The sequence below is a fragment of the Protopterus annectens genome, chromosome 7.part1 (assembly GCF_019279795.1).
Source record: "Protopterus annectens isolate FY-2018-M chromosome 7.part1, PAN1.0, whole genome shotgun sequence".
Taxonomy (NCBI): domain Eukaryota; kingdom Metazoa; phylum Chordata; order Ceratodontiformes; family Protopteridae; genus Protopterus; species Protopterus annectens.
In genome coordinates this window covers 381037390-381051549 of record NC_056740.1, presented here as the reverse complement: position 1 = coordinate 381051549, position 14160 = coordinate 381037390, and positions in this window count along the sequence as shown.

The following is a 14160-nucleotide window of genomic DNA, read 5'->3' as shown; positions in this document are numbered from 1 at the left end:
AGGATGCAACAACCTTGACCTGTATTGATTATTTAGATATGGGACTGTTGCTTAACCACAGTTGTCAATCCCTACCTGGTCAGATCCAAACATGATGTAATCAACATGGATCTCATCTCACCCACACACTCCACAAAGGTAACCACCTTGCAAACCCTCTCCAATGCTGACATTGCAGTCATAAAAACAGGGGTGGATGACTTCACTGCACCCATGCCAATGGGAAATAGCTGTATGACTGTTGCATCATACACATATGCACTGCACAAACATGTACATGGATGCATGGTACTAGCCATAGTCAACAGAACACAGACACTGTCCTCCAAACAATGGAAGCCATTGTGATGGTCCCCTGCCATTACTAAAGTGTACAACAGAAGGTGGACACTGTTGCAGAAAATGGTGGTGTCCCAAGACTGGTGAACCCCCTTATTAGCCTCAAACACAACTTGGGATCCTTCATGGAATCACCTACAGGCAGCTATAAAGGCAGATTTGCAGTAGACACTGATGACAATCACAAAAGCCTTTGATAATTATATCAACAACCTCCAAAGCAATAACCACAAGTGCTGTGAATTACTGAACAATGCTGATTCCTCTTCTGATACAACAGATATTGGTTACAGTCTTGCCAACACAGTCAATGCCAGCTTTGCCCCTGTCCCCCCCCCCAAGGGGACAATCACCATGGCAGATGAATGCCAGGCACCCAGCATTACTGCAGGCCAGGTTATACCTGCATTGTCCACAGGCAAGGATACAGCTTCCATGGGACCCCAACATATCCATGTCTGTGTTCTACATGATATACAAGCTGTCCTGGCACCACATCTGTGTGCTCTGGTCAGTCACAGCCTCACCTCAGGATTTGTCCTTCCAAACTGGCACACTGCTACAGTCATCCCTCTCCAAGAAGAGGTAGCATTTTCAGACCCTGGGGATTTTGGGGCCCTTAGTCTGACAAGTCTACTATGTATGGGTATGGCCGCATCATCAGGGACCTGATTGACCAAGATATGGGAGATCTCCTGACTTTGGACCCCACACAGTTTGGCTTTGTGAATGGCAGATCATGCCTGCTCAACCTGGTTGACGTCTTTGAGTGAGTCACCAGGGCTGTGTATGACTGTAAGGCACTGCATGCAGCCTACCTGAATCTGGCCAAGGCTTCTGATACCATTTCTCAGTCAGGGATTATTGGTAAACCCAACAAATTAGGCATTAACCCCTGTATCAGTAGGTGGTTTGCAAATTGGTTTACAGAAGACACAGTGTGACAGTGGCAAATTCCAAGTCAGACTAGCAAGCAGTGATGAGTGGGATCTCACAGGGATCAGTACTGGATAGTGTCCTGTCCAGCATCTACTTCTCAGGAGTCCAGTCCAACACAGAGGAACTCTGGCTGACCAAGTTCACAGGGGACTGCAAGCTGGGAGCTATTATGAACTCCACAAGTGATGCAGACATTCTACAGAAAGGTCTCAGTGTGACCATGGAGTGTTGTGGAAACCATGGCCAGAAGCTTAACACCACAAAATGCATCATCCCCTTTGGTAAAACACTCAGTTCCCAGTAAGTTCCACATCAATGGGAGCCCAATGAACACTGTAGGCATTATAAGAGATCTGGAGACACAGGTTGACAGCAACTTCTCCTTCAAGTACCAGATTGCCAGTGTGGTCAGGAAATCCTTCTATATGGCACATTGCATTACCAAGGGTTTTTTATCCAGGAAGACAGAGGTAATGATCTCTGTCTACTATTCACTCATTAGACCACTCCCCACTATTATGGCCCATTTGCCATGTACCTCACTAGACACCTGCTATAGCTGGAGAAGCCTCAGAAGCACCTCACAAAGGGGTTCCTAGGCATTAAACACACATCCTACACAGACAGACTCAGAAAACCCAAGCTATTCTCTGTGTCATATCACCTAATTAGCAGCTATCTGTTCTTGACTTACAAAGCCATGTCTGACCCATCTGGTTTAGAAATGCTAACCATAAATCCATCCACACCACACACTGTAGAGACCTCTACCTCAGTACCACAATCACCACAACATGCTGGTGGGACAAGTCCCTCACCAAGAGACTGCACATGGCCTGGAATACACTTCCCATACATGTCAGGCAGAGCACCTAGCTGACCCTGTTCCAGAGAAATCTTGATGAGTGGATGGGTAATAGACATTTCAACCCAAGGATCATTGCAGTGGGTATACTTGATACGGACACAGGGACGTAACATCAGGTGGCACAATGGCAGGGCCCTTCTATGTTCTACGCTTGTTAAGGTTCCTGGGCCATTACCTACTACACACTTGTGAACCTATAAAGGGAATGACATCAGCAGGACTGATATAGTAGTGCAGTGGGTGTTTAACCTATCAAAATACTTTGTCCTACAAACAGGCACACACTTGCCAGATGTAAGAGTAGAACCCCTACCTAACTAGTGATTTGTACTATAGTGTTATACAGTTACCACACATGCTACAGAACTTACTGGTCTGAGAGCTGGCCAAAGGTGGTGATATGGGGAATGACATCAGCAGGACTGATAAAGTAGGTCAGTGAATGGGAAACATATCAAAATACTTCTACTTATAAACATACATACCCACACACACACTTGCTGGATACAAGAGTAGAACCCCTGCCAAACTAGTCATTTGTACTATTGTGTTAAGCCTTTATCACACACACTACTGAGCGTACAGGGCTGACAGCTGGCCAAGGTCACTGATAAGGGACTGACATCATCTGGACTGATAAGAGGGGGCACTGTGAAGTGTCATGGGTGGGAATAACATAAAACTGTTTCACCTATAAAGAAACAAATACACAGCTCCCTCAGTCTTGCATACACAACTGTGGCACACACATACACACTTCTACATTTGCCAGGACTGAGATGAGAACTCCTACCTAACTATTTATTTGTACTATTGTGTCATGCAGTTATCACATGCACCACAGAGCTTATGGGGGGTGAGGCCTGATGGAAGGCACTTCTAAGATGACTGATATCTGCAGGACTGCTAAAGCAGGGAAAGGGGAGGTGTACTGGGTTTAAATGGACCCTACAGAGCTTATGGGACTGGGTCTACCAAAAGTGACTTCTATGGTGACAGACATCTTCAGGACTGCTAATGTGGGGCAATGGAAAGTGCACTGGGTGGGGAAGGCCTGTTCATTCCTAGATCCTACTGATATTTCTCTAAGTATATGAGCATGCCCAGTGTGTCCTTCATTCCAGGGATTGTTGTACTCCAGTCCAGTTTGTTTTGTGCTATGGCCATACCTCTCAACCTGTTGGTGCAAGATATTTGGATATAGCCTATCAAAATGTGGGGACAATGGGCCATATAATGATTCTGACAATTTCTCTCAGTAATGTATGGGTTGCAAGTTTTACAGGGCTGGTTTTAGCAGACATCTGTCATATATGCCATGTGACACTGTCATGTACTGTTTCAATACCTGGTGACATACCTCCTCAGATCATCACAGTGATTTACCAGAGGAATACAGGATGGATGATGCACACACAAGGTTTATGGGCCAAATGCTATGTATTCTTGCACTATTTAGCCTGTTGAGGGGTGTGCCTACAAGCAATTGACTGCTGGTGCTGTGGAAATGGTCCAGCACCTCAGTGATATATTACAATGGTGGAAACTCTGTGTATTTATGTTCTGCCCTGGTCTGATTTCCAGTCCACTGTTGAGTAATATAAGTCAGACAGGATCAGGGTGACAGGCAAACTCCAGATAGAGTTGCAGGGGGTGGGATATGTGGGGGTGTGTGTCCTGGGCATATATGTTTGCCTATAGCTACCAGTACTTTGCACTGGGCTTTCCTCAATGGTTGACTGCACTTGGAGGGTCTTGTGTATGTCAGACTGTTTAACCAGCCTGGAGGTATGTGTTTGTCACACATATATGTATGGCCCACCTCATTTTGTTTGGATGGCCACATGTTGGGGTCAGGATGTTGCATAGGATGAGTGATCAGGAAGGGGTGTGTTACTCCCCATGCTTGTGACCCAGGGTTCTGTGGGTACAGACATGTCACCATCTTCCAGAGTTAGGCCTACCTGCAGTGAGTGCATTCCCATGTTTAAACTCCTAGCCCTGTCTGTCAACTGTACAGAGTATCACATCCATGACTCATATATCTTGTTGGTTACCCAACCAAGTGTGGCTTTCCGGCAAAAGTGTTTTTCAAGATACTCGGGTTGAAGTCAGCTATTACTGACAGTTGACATTGCAGTTTCAGACTTTGTACCCATCAGACATTCCATGCTACTACAATCATTCCTTCAACTTCATTACATTATTAGACTAGTATTTCAAAGGTGTACTTCTCTTTGGACCTTCTTCACCCCATTATTCATGGCTTTGGCCAGATTTCTGGCTCTCTGACACTGGCAGATTTTCTCCTAGCAGTTAGCAGCATGACCTTTCTTTGCCATTTTTAGACTGTGTTATGTTGGTGTTATGGACCCCATGACATTCCCTAACAGGGTACTATGAGTGAGGCATAGACATTTGGCAGAGGCCTGTAGGCCAGGTGTGACAGATGCACGCCATCTGTAGTAAGGCAGTGCATTCTGGTGCTCATATGTTCCCAGGCTGCCAGTGGTAGACAACCCTGGGATGGTACCAGTAAGTTGACTGTGGGTGTTACTGACAACTGCTTTCTGTTTGTGTTGAGGCATCACTCTACTTGACGGCTGGATGCCGCTTAAGGCTAGAGACATGTTACTGCATTTCTATGGGACTATGAGGGGGGCACATCTGTACACAATACACATTTTCAGAGACTGTGCTGATATTTGCTTAACATTTTGGTCCCATTTAGCATAGTGGTGTGGCCTATCTTTGAGACTACAGGCATAACAGAATCGATCACAGGTCAGATTGTTCTGGCATAAACATTTGTAGTTTCAGACTTCTTACCTTTCAAAGCCATACTGCCACTACGCCAGGCCTGCTGTGATATCACTGTGTAAATGTCTGTAGGTGGGGATCTCATGAATGCCGCCATGTGGGGACCTTTGCCAGACATTTCTGTAAGGTTTTCTACAGCTGATCTTCTGGGTGAGGCTGGAGTGGGTATGGGACCCCCACTTTGACATCCATCCGTGTGACCTATGACCCCCCCCAGTTATTTGGCTCACCACATATACTGCAGTGGTATTTGTCAGCTAGAGTGATACTGCATGGTGTAGGTAGGCCAGTACTGGGGATACACTTCCTGCTGTCCCACAGAGCTGTCAGTTGTCTGCTGCTATCCCAGTAAGCCACCCAATTCCCTTGCATGCTTGATCAATACCATATATATGCTATCAGAACATTCCACTCCATTCATTTATTTTGTTAGGGAGACTGGCTTACCTTGTGCCTGAGACTATTGTGAGGATGGTGCTTGAGGGCTGACTATGTCAGATGCATGCAGTACACTGCCTGTACATGGTAAGGTATAGGTAGTGTGATGTTTGGCATCCATTTTACTGTGTGTGCGAGTCAGAGAGAGATCAGTCCCTGGGTCCCTACAGTGTCAATGTATGTGGTATGTGTTGCCTCTTTGCCAAGGCCAGGGCATACTAGGCATGCCTCCATCTGCCTACAGGAGCAGGATCAGGATGTTCCTCCTCCCTCTGTCCTTGTGGAGGCCTTGGCAATGGTGGGGGCTGTGTGGCCCTTCCCCATTTTGTTCCTGCTGCAGTTGTTTCCACAGGATCATATTGTGTAGCATGGCACAAACTATGACCATGTGTGCACATGTGGCTGGAGAGTCCTGCAAAGATCCACCATATAGGTCAAGGCAGCAGAACCATTATTTAAGCATCCCAAATACATGCTCTATAATGATACTGGTTTGTGGGTGTGTGTGCATTTCTGATGGGTGTCATCATCCACAGCTCCAGTGCGTAGCCAGCATCCTCCACTAAATGGCCATACGGAATGTCCCCCCTGGCAAACCACTGATACAGCTGTGAGGAATGCCAGATGTGGGAGTCGTGATAGCTTCCAGGGGAGCCAGCGTACACATTCATGATAATGCCCTTGGCATCGCACACAACCTGGCAGTTAATGGAGTGGAACCCCTTGTGGTTTATGTAGACCCTACCCCGGTCACCAGGTGGTGCTTTGATGTGGATGTGCATGCAGTCTACGGCACCCAGTACCTCTGGGTATTGTGCTACATGGTGGAAGAGATGTGTATTTCTGGTCCTCTCCTCATGGGTGTTGGGGAATTACATGTGCTCACCAGCATGTGTTAGCATGGCGGCAAGGAAGTGGTGGAGTACCCTGGATGCAGATGCCTGTGAAATCCCCATGATGCACCCAGTAGGTCTTTGGAAAGGACCTGTAGCTAGAATTGTTAGGGCTACACATATATTGTTATCCACTGGGATGGGTTCCGCTCTGTTGGTTCTAGCTCTGAGTTGAGGCCGGCACAGCTCAGTGATTTGCTGAAGTATGTCTCTGTCCACCCTGTAGCACTCTACTATCTCCAGATCATGTAGCCCCTGGTAGGTCACCCTGGGTCTGAACACTCTTCTCCTCCGCCTTGGTCTGTGACAGTTGTCAGCATTATCCTCCTCTCTGCTGTCAGCCTCTAGCACATACTGATGGATCAAAGCAATGGCAGCCCCTAACATTTTTCAAGTTAAGTTTAAGTTGATATAACTGTTTTTTACAGCTTGTGTCATCTGACTATCTGAAGGATTACTTGCATAATAATAGACCCTGTTAGTTAACAGCCTACATATCATTGCTGGAACATGTGTCTAACAGAACTCTTTTCAAACTATCTGGAAATATACAGAGCGAAGTATATTTTTTGGTTCTTCAGAACTGTGTACTGTAAATTGTTGTTGGACTAATTTTATTCAGAGTTGTGCACTGTTACTTTTGAGTCACTGTATAGTTTTTCAGATCTCTGCTGAAAGTGTTTTGTCCCACCCATCCTCTCTATCTCTGGTTTGCTGTTTAAAGTTGGTGGCTTTTGCAGTTGCCCACCCTACTGTAGATTTGATCTGGGACTCTCCCCCCAGTCCCATCTCTTTACCACATTCTACCTAATACACTCCTTCTGCACTTGTTTTTAGCCATTTTTAACTTAATTGCATTTTTTTAAACTGCGTTTGGTCTAATATTGCTACATACTCAAGTGTGCTAGATTGCACTGCATTTGAGTTGTTTGTACTGCTGTTTTAGCTACTTTTTCTGTAAAAAACAAAAAAAAAAAAAAAACTGTAAGCCTGTTTCCTACTTTTCCTGTAACTAGTGTAGTCCAGTTACAGATTTGCTGTATCCAGGACTGTATGTAAGCTTCTGACCCCTCCCAAGCCTTTCTGTGTTGGAGGGAAGCCTTCTAGCTTGTCAGTGGGAGTGGTAAGCACTAGGTAACCTGTCTACCACATAAGGAGTAGTTCTGGCCCAGATATTGTAGTTATTGGCTGTCTGGGCAATCTTTTCCATCTCTCTCAACTTTCTGATATGAAAGCCTGCATTTGCACTTGTTTCTTTCCTGTAACTAGTCTAGTGCAGATACAGATTCTTAGTTTTAGCACTTGAATTTGCTTATTCATGTTCAGCACTTGTTCAGAACTTGTAAGCACTAAATAAGCTACTAATTACTATAGCACTAAACCATCCTCATTACCTAGAGGAAAAGTTTTTGCACTTTTCTCACTTGGTTAGAGAAAAACAGCTCTTGTACTCACTTTCCTCACTTATCTAGAGGAAAACAGTTTTTTATTCAGGCATGTCCAAGGGTCAGCTCCCAGTGTTCTCTACTGTCTATCTGATGAATCTGGGCATCTTGGGGCAATGCTGTAATTGCCTCATGTACACAGACACCCCTCTCCTCCTACCACCCAACACTACAACCTGTGAGAGATGCACTTATCTAGCCAAACTGGAGGTAAAGCTCTATCCAACCAAGACCGAACTTGACATTCAAGAGGCGAAGGTAAACACTTGCACCACACCACACTTATCACATAGTCTCACTAAATCTACACCACCAAAACCCACACATAGAAACACAAAAACATTCGCGGAGGCTCTCAATAAAAATCTGCCCAAGCAACAGAGACCTCCAAAGCAGAAACGCAAGCAGCTTCCACCCCCCAACACAACCCAAATGACACATAGCCCACATACTCAGTGTGCCACTCAACCACAGCCAATAAGGCAAAACAATGTATCCAACACACTAGTCATAGGTGACTCTATAGTCAGGCAAACTGATGTCCCACTCACCATGCTAAACAAGAAGAAGGTTACTGTCAGCTGCCTGTCGGGTGCCAGGATCCGCCACATAACCCTCGCACTCAGGTCACTCCACAACAAGTACAAATATGACTCTGTCATTGTCCATGTTGGTGTGAATGACCTGAGATGTACCTCCATGGACTACATGAAAAGAGACATGGAAGAGCTCTCCAATCTTGTAGCCCAGGCAGGTATGACCCTAGCACTGAGTAGCATTCTGCCATCGCCCAGAATGATACCACAGTACAAGGACAAAATGATTGACTTCAACAATTGGCTGAGCTTCTGGTGTCATTCTAGGGGGATCCAGTATCTGTCTGCTTGGGATGACATGGTCGACAGGCCACGATGCTTTGCCAGAGATGGCCTGCACCTGTCGCCCTTGGGATTCCGGATACTGGCTAAGGCTCTTGCTGCCCTATAGTGCCTTTTTTAGGCAAGGTTCAAATGACAAATTCACCACTGTAACAGGAAGAGGCAAGCAAAAACTGAGGGTAATGCTACTCAATGCTAGAAGTCTAAATCTCAAAATGCAGTCACTCGAGGCACTCCTTTAAATGGAGACCATCGATATCTGTGCAGTGACTGAGACCTGCTTCAAGGCTCCAGAGAGCACCCCTGCACCACCAGGCTATAACACACTTTTCAGCCATGTAACCTGGACCGGAACACCAAAGGCAGAGGTATGTCCATATTCATTAAGGATATCCACACCTCCAGGCTAGTTGCTCAGCATAATGCATCCAAGGTTATCCAAGTGCAACTAACTCTGGGCAAAACTGCAATCCAAATTGTAGCTTGCTACAGATCCCCACCATGCCCCACAATTCCCACTCCTCTTTTCTTGATGTAATGGAAAATATTAGGGTTCAACCAAACACCCTAATAATGGGCGATTTCAACTACCCCACCATTAACTGGGAAAACTACTTGTGTGCCAACTCCTTCACACAACGCTTTCTGGAATTCATAAACTCCAATGCCCTGGATCAACTTATCCACACCCCCACCAGGGGCAACAATATCCTAGACCTAGTCATTACCAACATGACTGACCGGTGTTCCACACCTGAAGTCATCTCCATGTTGGTCCGATCTGACCATAAGCTAATCACCCTTGATATCCACATTCCGCGCCCACCTCCCATTAAGGAAACCATAGTAAAAAAATTCTCCAAAGCCAACTTCATGCTTCTTAAGACAGAAGTGGTGAAGCACTTACACGAGTGCATGGATCATGCTATCCCAAACAGAACCAAGATGCTATCGTCCAAAAAAAGGAAGCCAATCTGGTGGTCCCCTTCCATAAACAAACTGTACAACAGAAGGAAGAAATTGTTGCAAAAGAGAGTAAAATCCCATGAGTGGAGGAGCTCCCTGGTCAGCCTTAGTAAGAAGCTGAGATCTCTTATAAGATCCTCCAAAGCTAGCTATGAAAACAAAATTGCCACTAATTTTAAGGACAACCACAAAGCATTCTATAGCTATGTCAAGAATCTCAATGGCAACACCCAGATCTGCTCTGAGTTACAGCACAACGGCATGAAAATTACAGAACCAACTGATATTGTCAACATCCTGGCAGATAGGTTCAATGCTAACTTTACCCCCCCTCACCCCCTAAACGGCCCATATCTATACAGGAAGAATGCAGAGTCCCTGTAATCACAACTATGCAAGTAAATGCTGCACTGTCTAAAGCAAAAAACACAGCATCCATGGGACCGGGCAACATCCCAGGCTGCATTTTACATGAACTTCAGAATGAACTGGCTCCCCACCTAAGCACCATGTTCAATCATAGGCTCACATCAGGCTTTGTGCCCACTGAATGGCATACAGCAACAGTTATCCCACTCCACAAAGGGGGAGCTACCATTGATCCCGGGAAGTATCGCCCTATTAGCCTGACGAGCCTGGTCTGCAAGGCCATGGAACGTATCATCGTGGAACTAATAAACAAAGACATCGGTAACCTCAAAACTCTGGATCCCACCCATTTTGGGTTTGTGAAAGGCAGATCATGCCTCCTGAACCTGATTGACTTCTTTGAGGCAGTCACCAAAGCCATAGATGAGGGTAAGGTAGTTCACACACCCTATCTTGACCTCACTAAGGCTTTCGACACCATCCCCCATTTTGGAATTATAGCTAAACTCAGTAAACTAGGTATAAATCCCTACATCACAAGATGGGTTGCCAACTGGCTCACTGACAGAACCCACACTGTAAAAGTTGCACACTCCAAATCTGACCTCAAACAAATAACAAGTGCAGTGCCGCAGAGTTTAGTCCTGGGACCTCTCCTGTTTGGTATCTACTTCTCTGAAGTACAGGCTAACACAGAAGGCCTCTGGCTAATGAAATTCTCAGATGACTACAAACTGGGAACCATAGTCGAGATCCCAAATGATATGGAAATCCTACAGAAGGGCCTCGCTGAGACAGATGCCTGGTGACAGAGCCATGGCCTCAAGCTCAATGCCAAAAAGTGCATTGTTTTGGTAAAAACTTTGTACCCATGAACTACTGCATAGACAGCAGTCTACTTAACACTGAATGTGTGATAAGTGACCTTGGGACCCAGGTGGACAGTAGTCTGTCCTTCGATAGTCACATCACCACAGTAGTCAGGAAGTCCTTCTACGTGGCACACCTCATCATAAAAGGGTTCTCATCCAGGAAAAAAGTGGTAATTGTTCCCCTCTACTCGACACTCATTAGACCCATTATAGAGTACAACGACCCCCTTTTGGAATGTACCTCACAAGACATCTGCAGCAGCTGGAAAGGCCACAGAAGTACCTCACAAAGAGGATTACTGGCCTCAAACAGATGCCCTACACTGACCCTCTCAAAAAAACTCCAGCTTTACTCTGTAGCATATCGCCTACTCCAAGGTGGTCTCTGCCTAACATATAAAGCTATGTCAAACCCAGAGCTGTTGGACATGCTACACCTAAAGAAATCCCAATCCCTCTGAGCTACATGGTCTAGGGACCTAAACCTTGTCACTACAATAAACAGGACATGCTGGAGGGAGAGATTCCTGTCCCAGAGACTTCCCATACTCTGGAACAGGCTACCCATCTATGTCAAGCAAAGTTCTTCATTAGCACTCTTCAAGAAAAATCTTGATGAGTGGATGGGAAATAGGAAATACACCCCGGGGATCACTTCTGTGTCTCTACTCAACAGTGGCACAGGAAAATAACTTTCTTGGGTGGCATAAGCCAGGGAACCTTGTTAGTTAGGCTTACGTAGACCCTCGAGCCGATAGCCTAGTACCTACCTATGAACCTATAAAAATTGCCCTGCATGTGTACACCAATGGTGCAGAGTTTGTGGGAAAACCAGACTGCAAGGTGTTTCCATACTTTATACTGATGTGTTGCTGATGCTGCCTGTGTGATTGGCTGACTTGGATACATTCCAGCTGCCAGCTATATTACTCATGGATTTGCTTTGGCCACTGTGAGTGTTAGAGGCATTAGTGGTAATTTGTGCATAATTGTCTTTATTCTGCTGTTGCCCTTTTAGTAATTAATTTTTACTTGCATCTCCTCCCATTTACAGCTATGCGGCCACCTGCCAGCTATATTTTAATTGCATGGCCCATTCTGAGTTGCAAGACTCCCATAGTAGTGATTTCTACATCATTTCACCTTTACTTTGTGCTGTTGCCCTTTAATTTTATTTTATATGTCCTCCCATCTTCAGCTCTGCAGCCACCCGCCAGCTGTATTATATTTGCATGGCCCATTCTAAGTTGCAGATATCCCATAGTAATGATTTCTACTTCATTTCTCCTTTATTGTATGCTGTTGCCACTTATTTATTTTACATGTCCTCCCATTGTCAGCTCTGCAGCCCCCTGCCTGCTGTATTATTGAATGCTTTCATTGGCCCATTGTGGGTTGCAGACTCCCATATTGCTGATTTGTACAGCGTTTTCCTTGTTCTGCTACTTCCTTTGCCTTTTGCTATTTCCTGCCTCTTTGTGCCTGTGTGCTGTGTAAACATCAAAAAATGTCTCTCTCCTGGGTGAAAACACACTCCTCATTTCATGGAATAAGTGTAAACAGCCTCAGACATGCCCCCTCACTTAGCTGTGCTTAGCTAAGCTGAAACCAGCCAACAGACATCCAATGTGCTTACACCAAGCATGACACACCCCCTTTTCATGTTCCTTGCTACTCCTGCTTACACTATCGTGTTAGAGCACCTACACGGTTAGGTGCAGTTTGACACTTCGAACATTTCCTAACCAAGTTGTGATTCAGTATAAGTCCCCTCATTAACATACCTCACTGCCTCCAGCCCTAGTTACTGCACTAAGCAGGAGCCTTCCCCTTTAGCAACCACTGTTCCCTGGTGATGTTTACTTTTTGCATGCCATTGACTATAATGGCAAAATGCAGAAATTTGTGAATATTACTCCCCGCCCATTTCTACATATTCTCCCCCTTCCCACTAACGTACCACTTCCCCTGCTTAATGGCTGAGTTTGGCCAACAGAAGTAAATGTTTATTTATTTATTTTTTGAAAGGGTTTTACATTCCACTGGCCATATATTTAGCCATTGGCATGCATAACCTGAATAATACATGCTTTCTGGAGCTCTGACATGCCTCCCTTGTGTAGATTACAGAAATGTATTCGGTTAGTAACCAAATACATTTCTGCAAGTTACACTGTTCCAGCATGGAGACATGCCGCTTTGCTGGATCACTAATCCAGCTCATTTGCATGTTTTTCACCAGCAAATGAGCTGATTAGCATACAGCATGGCTTTCCGTGCTGGAACAGTATAGGGCCACTCGTGCAAGTTAAAATGGCACGTACCTGGATCTTGAGGCTGCCATTTTCTTTGCAGGAGTGGTTACATTGTTTCTGCATGGAAAATAAAGCATCGTGAATCCTGGGGAACATCTACTTGTTGTCTGAGTCATTACATCATGTTTGCATGGGGGTGAGCAATGTGCAAATAAGACAAGCAAAGTTCAACATACATTGTTATTGTAAAAAATGTTTATTAGTTTTCATCACTAAAATTATTTATTTATTTATTTAACATTTGTGTACCAGGAACGTCTGACTTGGAGCAAACCAGTTTTCAGCAGAGGCCCAGGGACAAAGGCTCCAGATGCATGTCTTTGTAATGTGGGAGGAAACCCACATAATGCAGGGAGGACATGCAGACTCTGCACAGAAGGCACCCCAGCCAAGAATCGAACTGGAGAACCTCTTGCTATGAGGTGATAATGCTAACCACTGCACCTCCCAAAAGATAAATGTGGGACTTGAACCTTGATCTACATATACTATGTGATCTGTGATTCATTGTATTTAACAGTTATGCTACACACCTGATTCGTAGCTTTAATGTATGCTGTCGTTCTCAAAGAAGCAACTTCCATTAATTTTAATTTATTTAGCCATTTCACCGTATTTAGACTAAGCCATGCACCACTCAAATCTTAACATTTAAAAATGAAAAAAAGAAACCTATACAACATTACCAAATACATTTTAACACACTTTACAGATTTTTACACAACTCTGGATTTGAACTGTCAGACTAATGAAGCGACAAAACACACTAGTGGTGTCTTGTATCGCTTTGCCACAGAAACAACTTTGCAGCAGGAATGCAAATCATTGTGCATACAAGCAAGTCCCATTTCTTACTTGAACACTCTCAGTTATTTGTAGATGTGTTGCTTACATATTTAGTGCAACAAGTGATTTATGATCATTTATGAGAACTGTTTGCAACGATGCAACTCTATCATCTCTTTGTATTGTGTCCATTTCTCTCTTATCTGTGCTGTACTCAGACATGTAGTATATA